Source organism: Hyperolius riggenbachi, chromosome 4, assembly GCF_040937935.1.
Source record: "Hyperolius riggenbachi isolate aHypRig1 chromosome 4, aHypRig1.pri, whole genome shotgun sequence".
Classification (NCBI taxonomy): Eukaryota; Metazoa; Chordata; class Amphibia; order Anura; family Hyperoliidae; genus Hyperolius; species Hyperolius riggenbachi.
Window position 1 is genome coordinate 456926250 of NC_090649.1, and position 11167 is coordinate 456937416.

At 45.2% G+C, this 11167-nt stretch overlaps 1 long non-coding RNA gene across 1 annotated transcript; it reads right to left on the reverse strand.

The window, feature by feature from the left end:
* Positions 1-358: 358 nt before the first annotated feature.
* Positions 359-10610, reverse strand: LOC137504400 (uncharacterized). The gene is made up of 3 exons (XR_011019476.1): positions 9635-10610; positions 1687-2449; positions 359-966 (listed from the first exon to the last, which is right to left on the reverse strand). It is a non-coding gene; the product is annotated as an uncharacterized lncRNA (long non-coding RNA).
* Positions 10611-11167: the final 557 nt, after the last annotated feature.

The following is an 11167-nucleotide window of genomic DNA, read 5'->3' on the forward strand; positions in this document are numbered from 1 at the left end:
AATTTGTTTTCACGTTTAAAATGCATTTAAAAAAAGATCATTCTTAGCAAAATGTACCACCCAAAGAAAGCCTAATTGGTGGCAGAAAAAAAACAAGATATAGATCAATTCATTGTGATATAAGTAGTCATAAAGTTATTGGTGAATGACTGGGAGGTGAAAATTGCTCGGAGGAATAAGGTAAAAAACAACTGAAGGCTGAAGTGGTTAAAAAAGCTTTTGATTTCAGTAAATATGACCTCCTAATGCTGCAAATTTATAAAATGACCATTTTTAGTTCTTTACAACCCATAAAATACTTTGAAACTCTATGGTGCGTAATAATTGTGCATTTTAAATAACAGGACATTTTAAATTTTGTATTTTTAAAAAACATACCGTTATCGTTATGAGGTTTGTTCAGTAACATTCAAAGTATACGCTAATGGTTGATTACTCAAAAATGATGGTGACTGCCACTTGCATCAACTATTTAGGAAAACCAGAGAGAAAAATAATTTTCATAATATGGAAGGAGGAGAATAAAACTTTCTTCTTCAGAATTAAAACTTGTAGAGTGCCGCGTTCCTCTCCAATCACACCGGACGCGGTGGAGTTTCGGGGGGGAACGTATAGGAAATCAGCATGCATTCTGTGCCACTCCGATTGACAAAGCCCTAATCAAGTCAGACAGGCGAGTGTCGTGGAAGGTCAGCGTGACAGAGGAGCAGAAAGCGCACAATCTGCATCCAATCAGCGACATTTTTCCATAATTCATAGCGGAGAGATTTCCATGAATTCTCCCTGATTGAACAGGCCGGCGCTCCTCTCACATACAGTAGTATGACGTGCGCCTGTAACGGAGGGGGGATTCCAACCCACCAGACTCTACTACCGTATGCCAATGCTCACACGGGCTCCACAATCTCTGCAAAGTATGGCGCTGTCTTCTTAAAACAACATGTAACTGCAGGTTGTCACCTCCACCTGTAGGAAAAAACAATTCATCACTTCAGGACTTGTATTTCTATGTGTGGTCAGGCTAGGGCAGGCATGGGCAGACTTGGCCCTCCAGCTGTTAAGGTACTACAAATCCCACAATGCATTTGCCTTTATGAGTCATGACTGTGGCTGTCAGACTCCTGCAATGCATTGTGGGACTTGTAGTTCCTCAACAGCTGGAGAGCCAAGTTTACCCATGCCTGGGCTAGGGTGACCAGATGGCTTCAGCTTAAAAGGAGGACACAGACAGTCGAAAAGGACAAAAATAACCGAATACTGTATATTTTCCAGCTTCACAGTTTCCATGCGTGACGTAGTGGTTTTAATTTAGGGAGACACTTAAAAAGCTAAAACTCTAATATTATCATTATGTAATAAACATAAACTAAACAACGACCTCCATTCACTAAGCTTTATCAAACACTTTATCAAACGTTTGATAATTTACCTCATGGATAAAATCCAATTGTGAATTCACTAAGGTGTTATAGATTTATTGAACATTTTATCGATAAAACATTTGACAAATATATCACAACTAAGTGAATTCAAAATTTGATTTTACCCATGAGGTAAATTATCAAACGTTTGATAAAGTGTTTGATAAAGCTTAGTGAATTGAGGCCAATGTCTTTAGAAAAGAAGACAGAGATTAAGGGTCTACCAATCCAAGGTCAGAAGCCAGAAGGTAGGAAGTCCACCTACCCAGGGTCAGAAGCCAGAGGATAAGGATCTACCAGTCCAGGGTCAGAAACCAGAGGACAAGGATCCACCAATCCAGGGTCAGAAGCCAAAGGATGAAGGTCCACCAATCCAGGGTGAGAAGCAAGAGGGTAAAGGTCCACTAAGCCAGAGTCAGAAGCCAGAGTATAGGGATCCACCAATCCAGGGTCAGAAGCCAGAGGATAAAGGTCCACCAACCTAGGGTCAGAAGCCAGAGGTCAAAGGTCCACCAAACCAAGGTGGGAAGCCAGAGGATAAATGTCCACCAATCCAGGACCTGTTAAAAGTAAATAAACTCACTTATGAGACACTCTTCATTCATTTGCCAAAATCATAGAAGTCTTTATTTCTTGTACAAGGGCGTTTTCTCAGTCAGCATGAGTATGGATTGTAGCTACACAAATCCTGCTAAGCAAAGAAAAAGCAAGCTCTTCCTGTGCGCAGAGGCTTTTAAACCTAATGAATATAATAAAATATTCCTCCCTTTGGGCAGTTCTTTCTGTTAAAAGTCCAATCAGCATGTCCAGTTCCTCCTTTTAGGTGGGGTTGTTCTTCCTCTGTGTCCCTCATGAATAAATGAAAGTGAACATGAAAGAGAAATCTTCTGACATCAGTTTCTTGTCTCATGTCCTTCAGAATCACCCATACTTTCAGAGAACTGGTTTAAACTGGTCCTCTCAACCTGCTGGCTCTGTGCTTGGTACAGAATGACACTGAAGGGGGGGTTGAAGGTTGTTCTGGCTTACTGTGAAGGAATATGGAAAAAAACTGTACACAGTAAATGGTTCAAAATATATGCAGAATATATTTTCAGTGATATCGTGATAACTCCTCGGTTAACAATCTTTTTACTTAAAGTGTCACTCTAACACAATAATCTGATCTTGTGCATGTGGTCGTTATAGCCACGTAGGTTACACAGGATATACATGATATACAGGGTATACATAAAGATTAACAAATTTAATTATAAAATTCTTTCCACATTTCCCTCCTGTTTATAATTAATACTGTGGGTTGTGGCTTGATTACATATGTGTATAAAAGGAATATTTACATTCACATTTCTGTGCTTATGTTTACTTAAACCTCAGGTATCTGCAAATGTGTCTCCACTACAGGGGTTAGAGATTCAAGCAAACACAGCCTTCTACTCCCCTTTGCTGCAAATGGGTATGCACTACAGCAAGTCGGGGCATAGAAGTGAAATGATCAAAAACAAACATCAGGCTCTGACCGTGAGCTAGAGTTATTGCCTCACACGTTGGCCTGGCCATCTCCTTCCAGCATACCATCATCATGTTTGCATTAAGGTTTCATACATATCTGATGTACGACATGGGACAAAGGAATGAGCATTCTCATTCAGGGACTGTCTGGCATTTGCTTCAGGCACTGGTCTCCTTTTAGGCTTTCACCAGTGTCGTCATACAATCCAGTTTCCCTTTCAGGTTACACACCCACATATCCCAGTATTTAACCTTTGCAGCATCAATGTACACGTATAGGTCTCAATTGGGCATGAGAAAGATTTCGGGCATGTTCTCCTCACCATGCAACAGGCAAATTTAGTTCCGTCAGTTAATCAGTCAATAGATTTATTCTGAAACACATCACTTCTAGGGTCTGTGATGTTATTGTCAGTATCTGTCGTTGTCATTCCAGGGCTCTTCTTCTTTCCTTAAAATACTTATAGTTTTGACCCAACCTGGTTCAAGAAAGGTAATTCCTTCATGTAGCCTTTCACATATCTGTTCCCCCCCTTTTTATCTCCTCTTTCACCATGGTTCAAGATAAAGAACTACACCTGTGCCTTAGGAAGAATCCTCTAATATCTTCCCACAGCCTTTGAGATCGTGGTCGCACTGAGGCTCAAGCAAATGTTCCCGTCGCCTCAGGATCTCAAATTTCCGCCCCTCTTTACCCCGTGGTGCTAACTATCAAGAACAGATTGGATCTGGCTACTATTTTAGAAGGAAATCTAAGCACCTTTCATGACCGAGGTATTTAAAAAAAAGTTTCTTTTATTTCAAAACCACCGGAGTTTTCATGTGAGTGTTTGTAGCAAGTTGTGGCTCTGGATCTTCAATTAATTTAAACCGGAAAGCCCATGTGCGCCCTTTTGCAATGGCTCAGATGTACCCATGTTGCTCTTTCCGCTATTCTGACAGCGGTTGGTGTGCTTATCAGGACTTGGTAGGGGCCCTCCCACCTTGGAGAGGACCAGCATTTCCTCTTTATCACCTTTACCCATACCCAATCTCCAGGATTCAGTTCCTGTCCCTCTTCCACCTCCCCTTTGGGTATTGGGCCTGGATATCTGGCCCTCTGTCTTTGTCTGCAAGTGTACTTCAGAAAGTCAGCAAGCTCACAGTCTTCTAGGGGTTGTTCTTGTGTGTCAAAGTCGGGAAGTCTGTACTGTCTGCCAAACAATATCTCATAAGGTGACAGTCTCTTTTTCCCTGGTGTTATTCTGATGCTCAGTAGTACTGCTGGCAAACACCAGACCCAACCTCTCCCTGTTTCCTTAATGGCTTTACTGAGTTTATTCTTAATTGTCCCATTAACTCTTTCCACTCTTCCTGCTGACTGGGGATGGTATGCACAATGGTTTCTGACATCTATACACAATGAGGTAGTCAGGTGGGATATAACCTCATTTACAAAGTGGCTGCCATTGTCGCTAATCATCTTTTCTGGGATCCCCCATCTTGGTACTACATCTCTAGTGAGGGCCTTGGCAACTGTTAATGCATCTGCTTTGTTGGTGGGGAACACCTCCACCCACCCAGAGAATATGTCCAGTATGACCAGGGCATACTTCTTCCCTTCAGAAGGTGTCAGCTCAATGTAGTCTAGTGCAATGGTGTGAAAAGGGTATGTACCTGATGGGGTGTGTCCTTTGACTGGCCTTAAGCCTTTGGCCGTGTTGTTCTGAGCACAAACCGTGCACTGGGCACAGAAACTTTTAAGGAAGGATTGTATACCTGGGGCATGGTATCTTTGTTCAAGGATAGCCACCATCCCTCCTGTTGACACATGTGAAACCCCGTGTGTCACAATTGCAAGCAGTCTGAACAAAATCCTTGGTATACAAGGTTTACCATCGACCATCCACAAGCCTGTGGAAGACTGAGTGGCACCTGCTTTAAGCCACTTATCCATCTCCTGTTGGGGGACTTGTTTTTGGAAACTCAACAGGTCTGTGGAATGCAAAGACTCAGGTTCTTTGGAATGCAAGTCAGCAGGGGGTGTAACTGCGGCTAATTTAGCTGCTTTGTCTGCCAGGTTATTGCCACGAGTGACAGGGGAGTCATCATTTCTATGGGCAGCACATTTGCAAACAGCCAACTTTGAAGGTGCTTGGATAGCTTCTATTAGTTGGAGAAGCAACTCTTTGTGACGGACAGGCTTCCCTGCCGCCGTAACCATACCCCGCTGGTGCCACTGAGCTGCAAATGTATGCACGGTTGAAAAAGCATACTGGCTGTCAGTGTAGACAGTGAGAGGTTGATCTTTGTGCAGCAAACAGGCTCTAGTAAGAGCATAAAGTTCCGCAGCTTGAGCTGAAAACGTGGAAGGGAGCTTACCGGCATCCACGGTTGATTCCAGCGTCACTACTGCATAACCCACTAGGTTTTCTCCATTCTCTCCTCTGCTTGCAGAGCCGTCCACAAAGACTACTTTACTCCCCTCTAGGGGCTCACTCTGGAGGTCTGGACGGGGAAGAAAACTACGGTGGGAATTTTCAATACAGTCATGTGGAGACTGGTTGTCAGATGGCAAAGGTAGTAAAGTGGCGGGGTTCAGGGTGGTACAGCGTTGAACAGTGATGTGGGGTTGTCCAAGCAAAGTGGCTGTGCAATACAGGTGACGAGCAGGTGTTAGCAAGACCATCTTTTCCTGCAGGAGCAGGGCATGGACAGCATGTGGCACTTTCACTGTTAGTTTGTGATACAAAACAATACCTGCTGTGCTGTCCACAGCTTTGGCTGCTGCTATGACGGCTTGGACACAATGTGGCAGTGCTTTGGTGACTGAGTCTAATGGTGCTGAGTAGTAGGCCAGAGGCCTCATTTTGTCACCCCACTCCTGGCAGAGAACAGCTGTCATGCATCCCTCTCTGCAATCTGTCATGAGATAAAATGGCTTGTTGTAGTCGGGATAGGCCAAGACTAAGGGGTCTTTAAGTCTGTCTTTGCATTTTTTGGAAGCTTTCCATCAGCTTGTCATCCCACTGTATCTTGTCTAGCATACCCATTGGGTGTGAATGTATGGCATCATACAATGGACGTGTAATGATGGAACAGTCAACTATCCAGGCTCTGCAGTAGTTCAGGGTACCCAAAAAAGTCATCATGTCTTTCTTAGTGACAGGTGGGGGTATGGCAGTGATTGCAGTTATTCTGTCATGGTCTAGGGACTTGCCCCCCGGAGTCAGAATGTGACCAAGATATTTAACCTCCTGTTGGCAGAACTGTAGTTTGGCTTTTGAGGCCTTGTGACCTTCTTGTGCTAGGAACTTAAGTAGGTCAAGGGACACCTTCAGACACAGGTGCTTGTCAGGGGCTGCTATCAAAAGGTCATCTACATAGGTCAGGAGAACACACCCAGGTGGGACAGGGAAGGGCTCCAAGGAGCGTGCAATTTCAGTTGAATAAATTGCTGGACTTTCGCAGAAACCCTGCGGCAACCTTGTGTACGTGTACCTTTTGTTCCGGAAGGTAAAAGCAAACCAAAATTGACTATCCTTATGCAATTTTACAGAAAAAAACGCATTAGCAAGATCTACAATCGTAAAAAACTGCACATCTGGTGGTATTGAGTTAAGCAGGGTGCTGGGGTCTGGGACCACCGGCGCCCTGGGGATGATGGCAGTATTTACAGCTTGTAGGTCCTGGACCATACGGTACGTCCCATCATTCTTGCGTACCGGGAACAAAGGAGTGTTACATGGAGAGTCTTTTTCTTCCCTGATTACCCCTTGCTCAAATAGTCCCTGTATGGTAGGGGCAATGCCCGCCTCTGCCTCCGGTTTCAAAGGATACTGTCTCTGGTAAGGTCTGTAATTTCCTTTTGGCGTAATGACCACGGGGTCTGCTGTTCTGATCAGGCCTACATCAGTTTTTGACTTGGCCCACAGCTGAGTCGGGACATCGGTTAAGATGTCCTGTTCTGTTAGTAACCGTCAGGCAGAATTGGGAGGGGCCTCCTGGTACCTGGTCAATTCACCAATAAAGACATGATCCACATCCATCCACCTTACACCCTCTGTCTCCAGTTCTTCCTTCTTCATACCTTCCCACTTAGTCACAAGCTCACCACACCGTTTCCATGCACCCCACTGAGGTTTCCTCAAAGGCACATGGGGCACCACCTCATTCAGCCTGTACATTTCATCTCCCATGTAATTAAAAGGGGAGTTCTTGGTGTATCCTGGTACTGCACACGCACACACAACATTCCCTCTGCTGTCTGCATACACACGTGTCACTTTCACTTTCACCCTCCTTCCTAGGGAATACTCTTCCTCATATTCAATGTCTGGAACACACGTGTTGAGGAAGTGGGTGGTTACATGGGGCTTGGTAGTACAGTCCCCTTCTCCAGGGAACTTTTCCAGTTGCATTTTAACCCACTGGTGTGCGGACTGATCCAACACTAATCCATACCAGATGTAACCCTCTTTGGCTATGGAGCCCCCCCTTATCACTCTAAGGGAATCCTCCCCAGGAGCTATGGTGATGCCTAGATCACCTATCAGGTCCCTGCCACACAAGTTAATGGGACAGGCTTGTGAAACAATGAACTGACATTCTACCCTTCTCTTTGTACAGGGATCTTCCACTACTATTGGGTCACTAACTGGTTCCCAGGATGCCCCACCTCCAGCATTCCTAGCAAGGACTGATCCTTGCTGTTTCCACTTCACACCACTTTCAGCCATCAGCACAGATCTGCAAGCTCCTGTATCCACCAAAAATCTGACTTTCACACCTGCCACCAATAAGGTGATCTCAGGCTTGTAGCGATCTGCATAGTTAATCTCTACAACCTCAGTACCTTCACCCACGCTTAGTCATTGTGGACCTTGGTGTCTCTCGGGACACTGACGGACCAGATGACCCTTCTTGCCACATCCAAAGCATTCTCTGCGTTCTTTGCGACCTTCGTAATCCTTATATCTGCGCTTTTGCGGGCGTGCGATGCGCCCACTGCCATTCACATAACAACCATTCTCATCATCACTGCAATCAAAAACGTATGCTGCAGCTTTCTTCCCTTTCTTTCCCTTTTCTTTAATAACACGCTCAGCATGCCGGGCATATTCTAGGAAATCAGTCAGTCTGCAAGTTCTATGGTTAACCATGTGCTTTGTCACAAACTTGCCCACATCTTCTTTCAAAGCTCTGTGTACAGCAATTTTAAGTTGCTGTTCGTATGGGGAATCTACTGTTCGGTCAGCAGGGGGAGCTATGCCACTATGTCTGTTGAAAACCTCCACCACCCTTGCTACTAACTCATCCACTCCCTCCCCATCTTTTTGGGTGATGATAGAAATCTGGCCCCAATCTGGTGTCGTCTTATACTTCTCCTTAGCCCTGTCAAGTACAGCATCATATCTTTGAATCAGATCAGCGCTGTCCCAGACCAGGGGTTTAGGGGGAACAGGTGGATCTTTTGTTGGATCTCCTGCATCAAAGGGGTTCCAGGTACCAGCTACCATGTGCCAGTCTGTTTGGAACTTCCCTCTAAGGACCCTCTCACATTCCAACCCGTCTAGGCCATAGCTGATACGGAGGTTTTTCATATCCCTTATGCATGTATTTATGTCTTCACGATGTGAGGGTATGCCCTGTAGAGCTTCCTTCACATCGTTATCTGTCCATGGCCTATAAACCCTCACAGCCTCACCTCCCGCAGGGTTTGGCATCTGAATCATGGGCATAGTAGTTGCCTCACAGGCAGGGGCTGTAGCCCGCAGGTGCACATATGGTGGGGGTAGTGGTGGATACATTTGTGAAACGTGCACCCCTGCCTCCCCCTCTATCTTCTTTTTTGTGGCCCTTGTCAGCACTCCCCCTCTATCTGTTCCTACCTCCGAACCTCCCGTGGCCCCCCCTTCCTCCTCCTGTTTAGTCCCACCTCCCTGTGGGGCCCCATCTGCGTCACGTGGGGGGGCCTCAGCCTGGTCTAAGACTGGTACGGCTTGGCCCTGGACTGGGGGAGGGATCTGAGGGTCTTGGCGTGGAGTGCATGTGACCACTTCCAGGTCTTTGTTCTTTTTTCCTAACCAATATGTATTCACCTGTTTCTGCCTCTTATGCGCCTCTTCTAGCCATATTTTAGCTTCTGCTAAACCAAACCGACCTTCTAGCTTCCTGTCACCTTGTGCTTCACATTTTATTTGAGAAACGAGCTTCTTGCACCCCTCAGGGTGAAGGTGTCCCGAAAAACCAAATTTACTTCTCCACAGGCTACAATATTTTACCCAGCTTTTGTTCCTTCTGCGCATGACATATTCATCATCAGTTGCTTTAATTTTGCCTGTACCTTGACCCATTCTTTACCTCCCCGTCCACGCACCTGTTATTGGAAGGATTGGTAGTCACCTGGAGCCCCTGTCCGCCCTCTGACTAGGGCACGGGGTACCTGACACAACTTCCGTGCGTTGAACTTCTAAGGAGAGGCACCTCCAACTAAGGTACTGACACAATCGGTGGTAGTATATCCACTCCTGATATTACTGCCTGTTACGCGGTTGTGTTCTATTACGAGAACTTACAATTCCGCTGAGGCACACAGTAGCTTAGGAAACTGACCACAGATTGTGTCATACAAAACAACATAACAACACATCAAAACTTATACTCTAATTTTGCGCAGCCCTGTGTATGAGAAGTTACAGAAATAAAAAGGTAGTACTTACAATTTAAGAAGCTTTCAGGACACCCGAGAAGTTTGTTTTAGAATCCTAAGTAGGCGATTTCACCGACCTTGGCTGAAGAAGTCTCACGGTTCGAAATAAATAAACCGTACGTCACAAAGACGTGAGCTCCAGTTGCGTTTGGCCACCTGCTTTTTGAAGGAAACGTCGTCCCGGTGGGCTTTCACCAGCTTGTTATCAGATTCGCCAGTCGCAAACGCGCTCCTCGGACTCACGTTTCTGTGACTATAGGTTTTCCGGTTCGATGAAGACCAGATGTTAAAAGTAAATAAACTCACTTATGAGACACTCTTCATTCATTTGCCAAAATCATAGAAGTCTTTATTTCTTGTACAAGGGCGTTTTCTCAGTCAGCATGAGTATGGATTGTAGCTACACAAATCCTGCTAAGCAAAGAAAAAGCAAGCTCTTCCTGTGCGCAGAGGCTTTTAAACCTAATGAATATAATAAAATATTCCTCCCTTTGGGCAGTTCTTTCTGTTAAAAGTCCAATCAGCATGTCCAGTTCCTCCTTTTAGGTGGGGTTGTTCTTCCTCTGTGTCCCTCATGAATAAATGAAAGTGAACATGAAAGAGAAATCTTCTGACATCAGTTTCTTGTCTCATGTCCTTCAGAATCACCCATACTTTCAGAGAACTGGTTTAAACTGGTCCTCTCAACCTGCTGGCTCTGTGCTTGGTACAGAATGACACTGAAGGGGGGGTTGAAGGTTGTTCTGGCTTACTGTGAAGGAATATGGAAAAAAACTGTACACAGTAAATGGTTCAAAATATATGCAGAATATATTTTCAGTGATATCGTGATAACTCCTCGGTTAACAATCTTTTTACTTAAAGTGTCACTCTAACACAATAATCTGATCTTGTGCATGTGGTCGTTATAGCCACGTAGGTTACACAGGATATACATGATATACAGGGTATACATAAAGATTAACAAATTTAATTATAAAATTCTTTCCACAGACCAGAAGCCAGAGTAAAAAAAGGTCCACCAATCCAGAGTCAGAAGCCAGAGGATAGGGGTCGACCAATCTAGGGTCAGAAGCCAGAGGATAAGGATCCACTAATCCAGGGTCAGAAGCCAGAGGATAGGGATCAACCAATCCAGGGTCAGAAACCAGAGGAAAAGGCTCTATGAAGCCAGGGTCAGAAGCCAAAGGATGAAGGTCCACCAATCGAGGGTGAGAAGCAAGAGGATAAAGGTCCACCAAGCCAGGGTCAGAAGCCAGAGGATAGGGATCCACCAATCCAGGGTCAGAAGCCAGAGGATAAAGGTCCACCAAACCAAGGTGGGAAGCCAGAGGATAAATGTCCAACAATCCAGGATCAGAAGCCAGAGTAAAAAAAGCTCGACCAATCCAGGGTCAGAAGCCAGAGAATAAGGATCCACCAATCCAGGGTCAGAAGCCGGAGGATAGGGATCAACTAATCCAGGGTCAGAAGCCAGAGGATAGAGATCCACCAATCCAGGGTCAGACGTCAGTGGATAAGGATCCACCAATCCAGGGTCAGA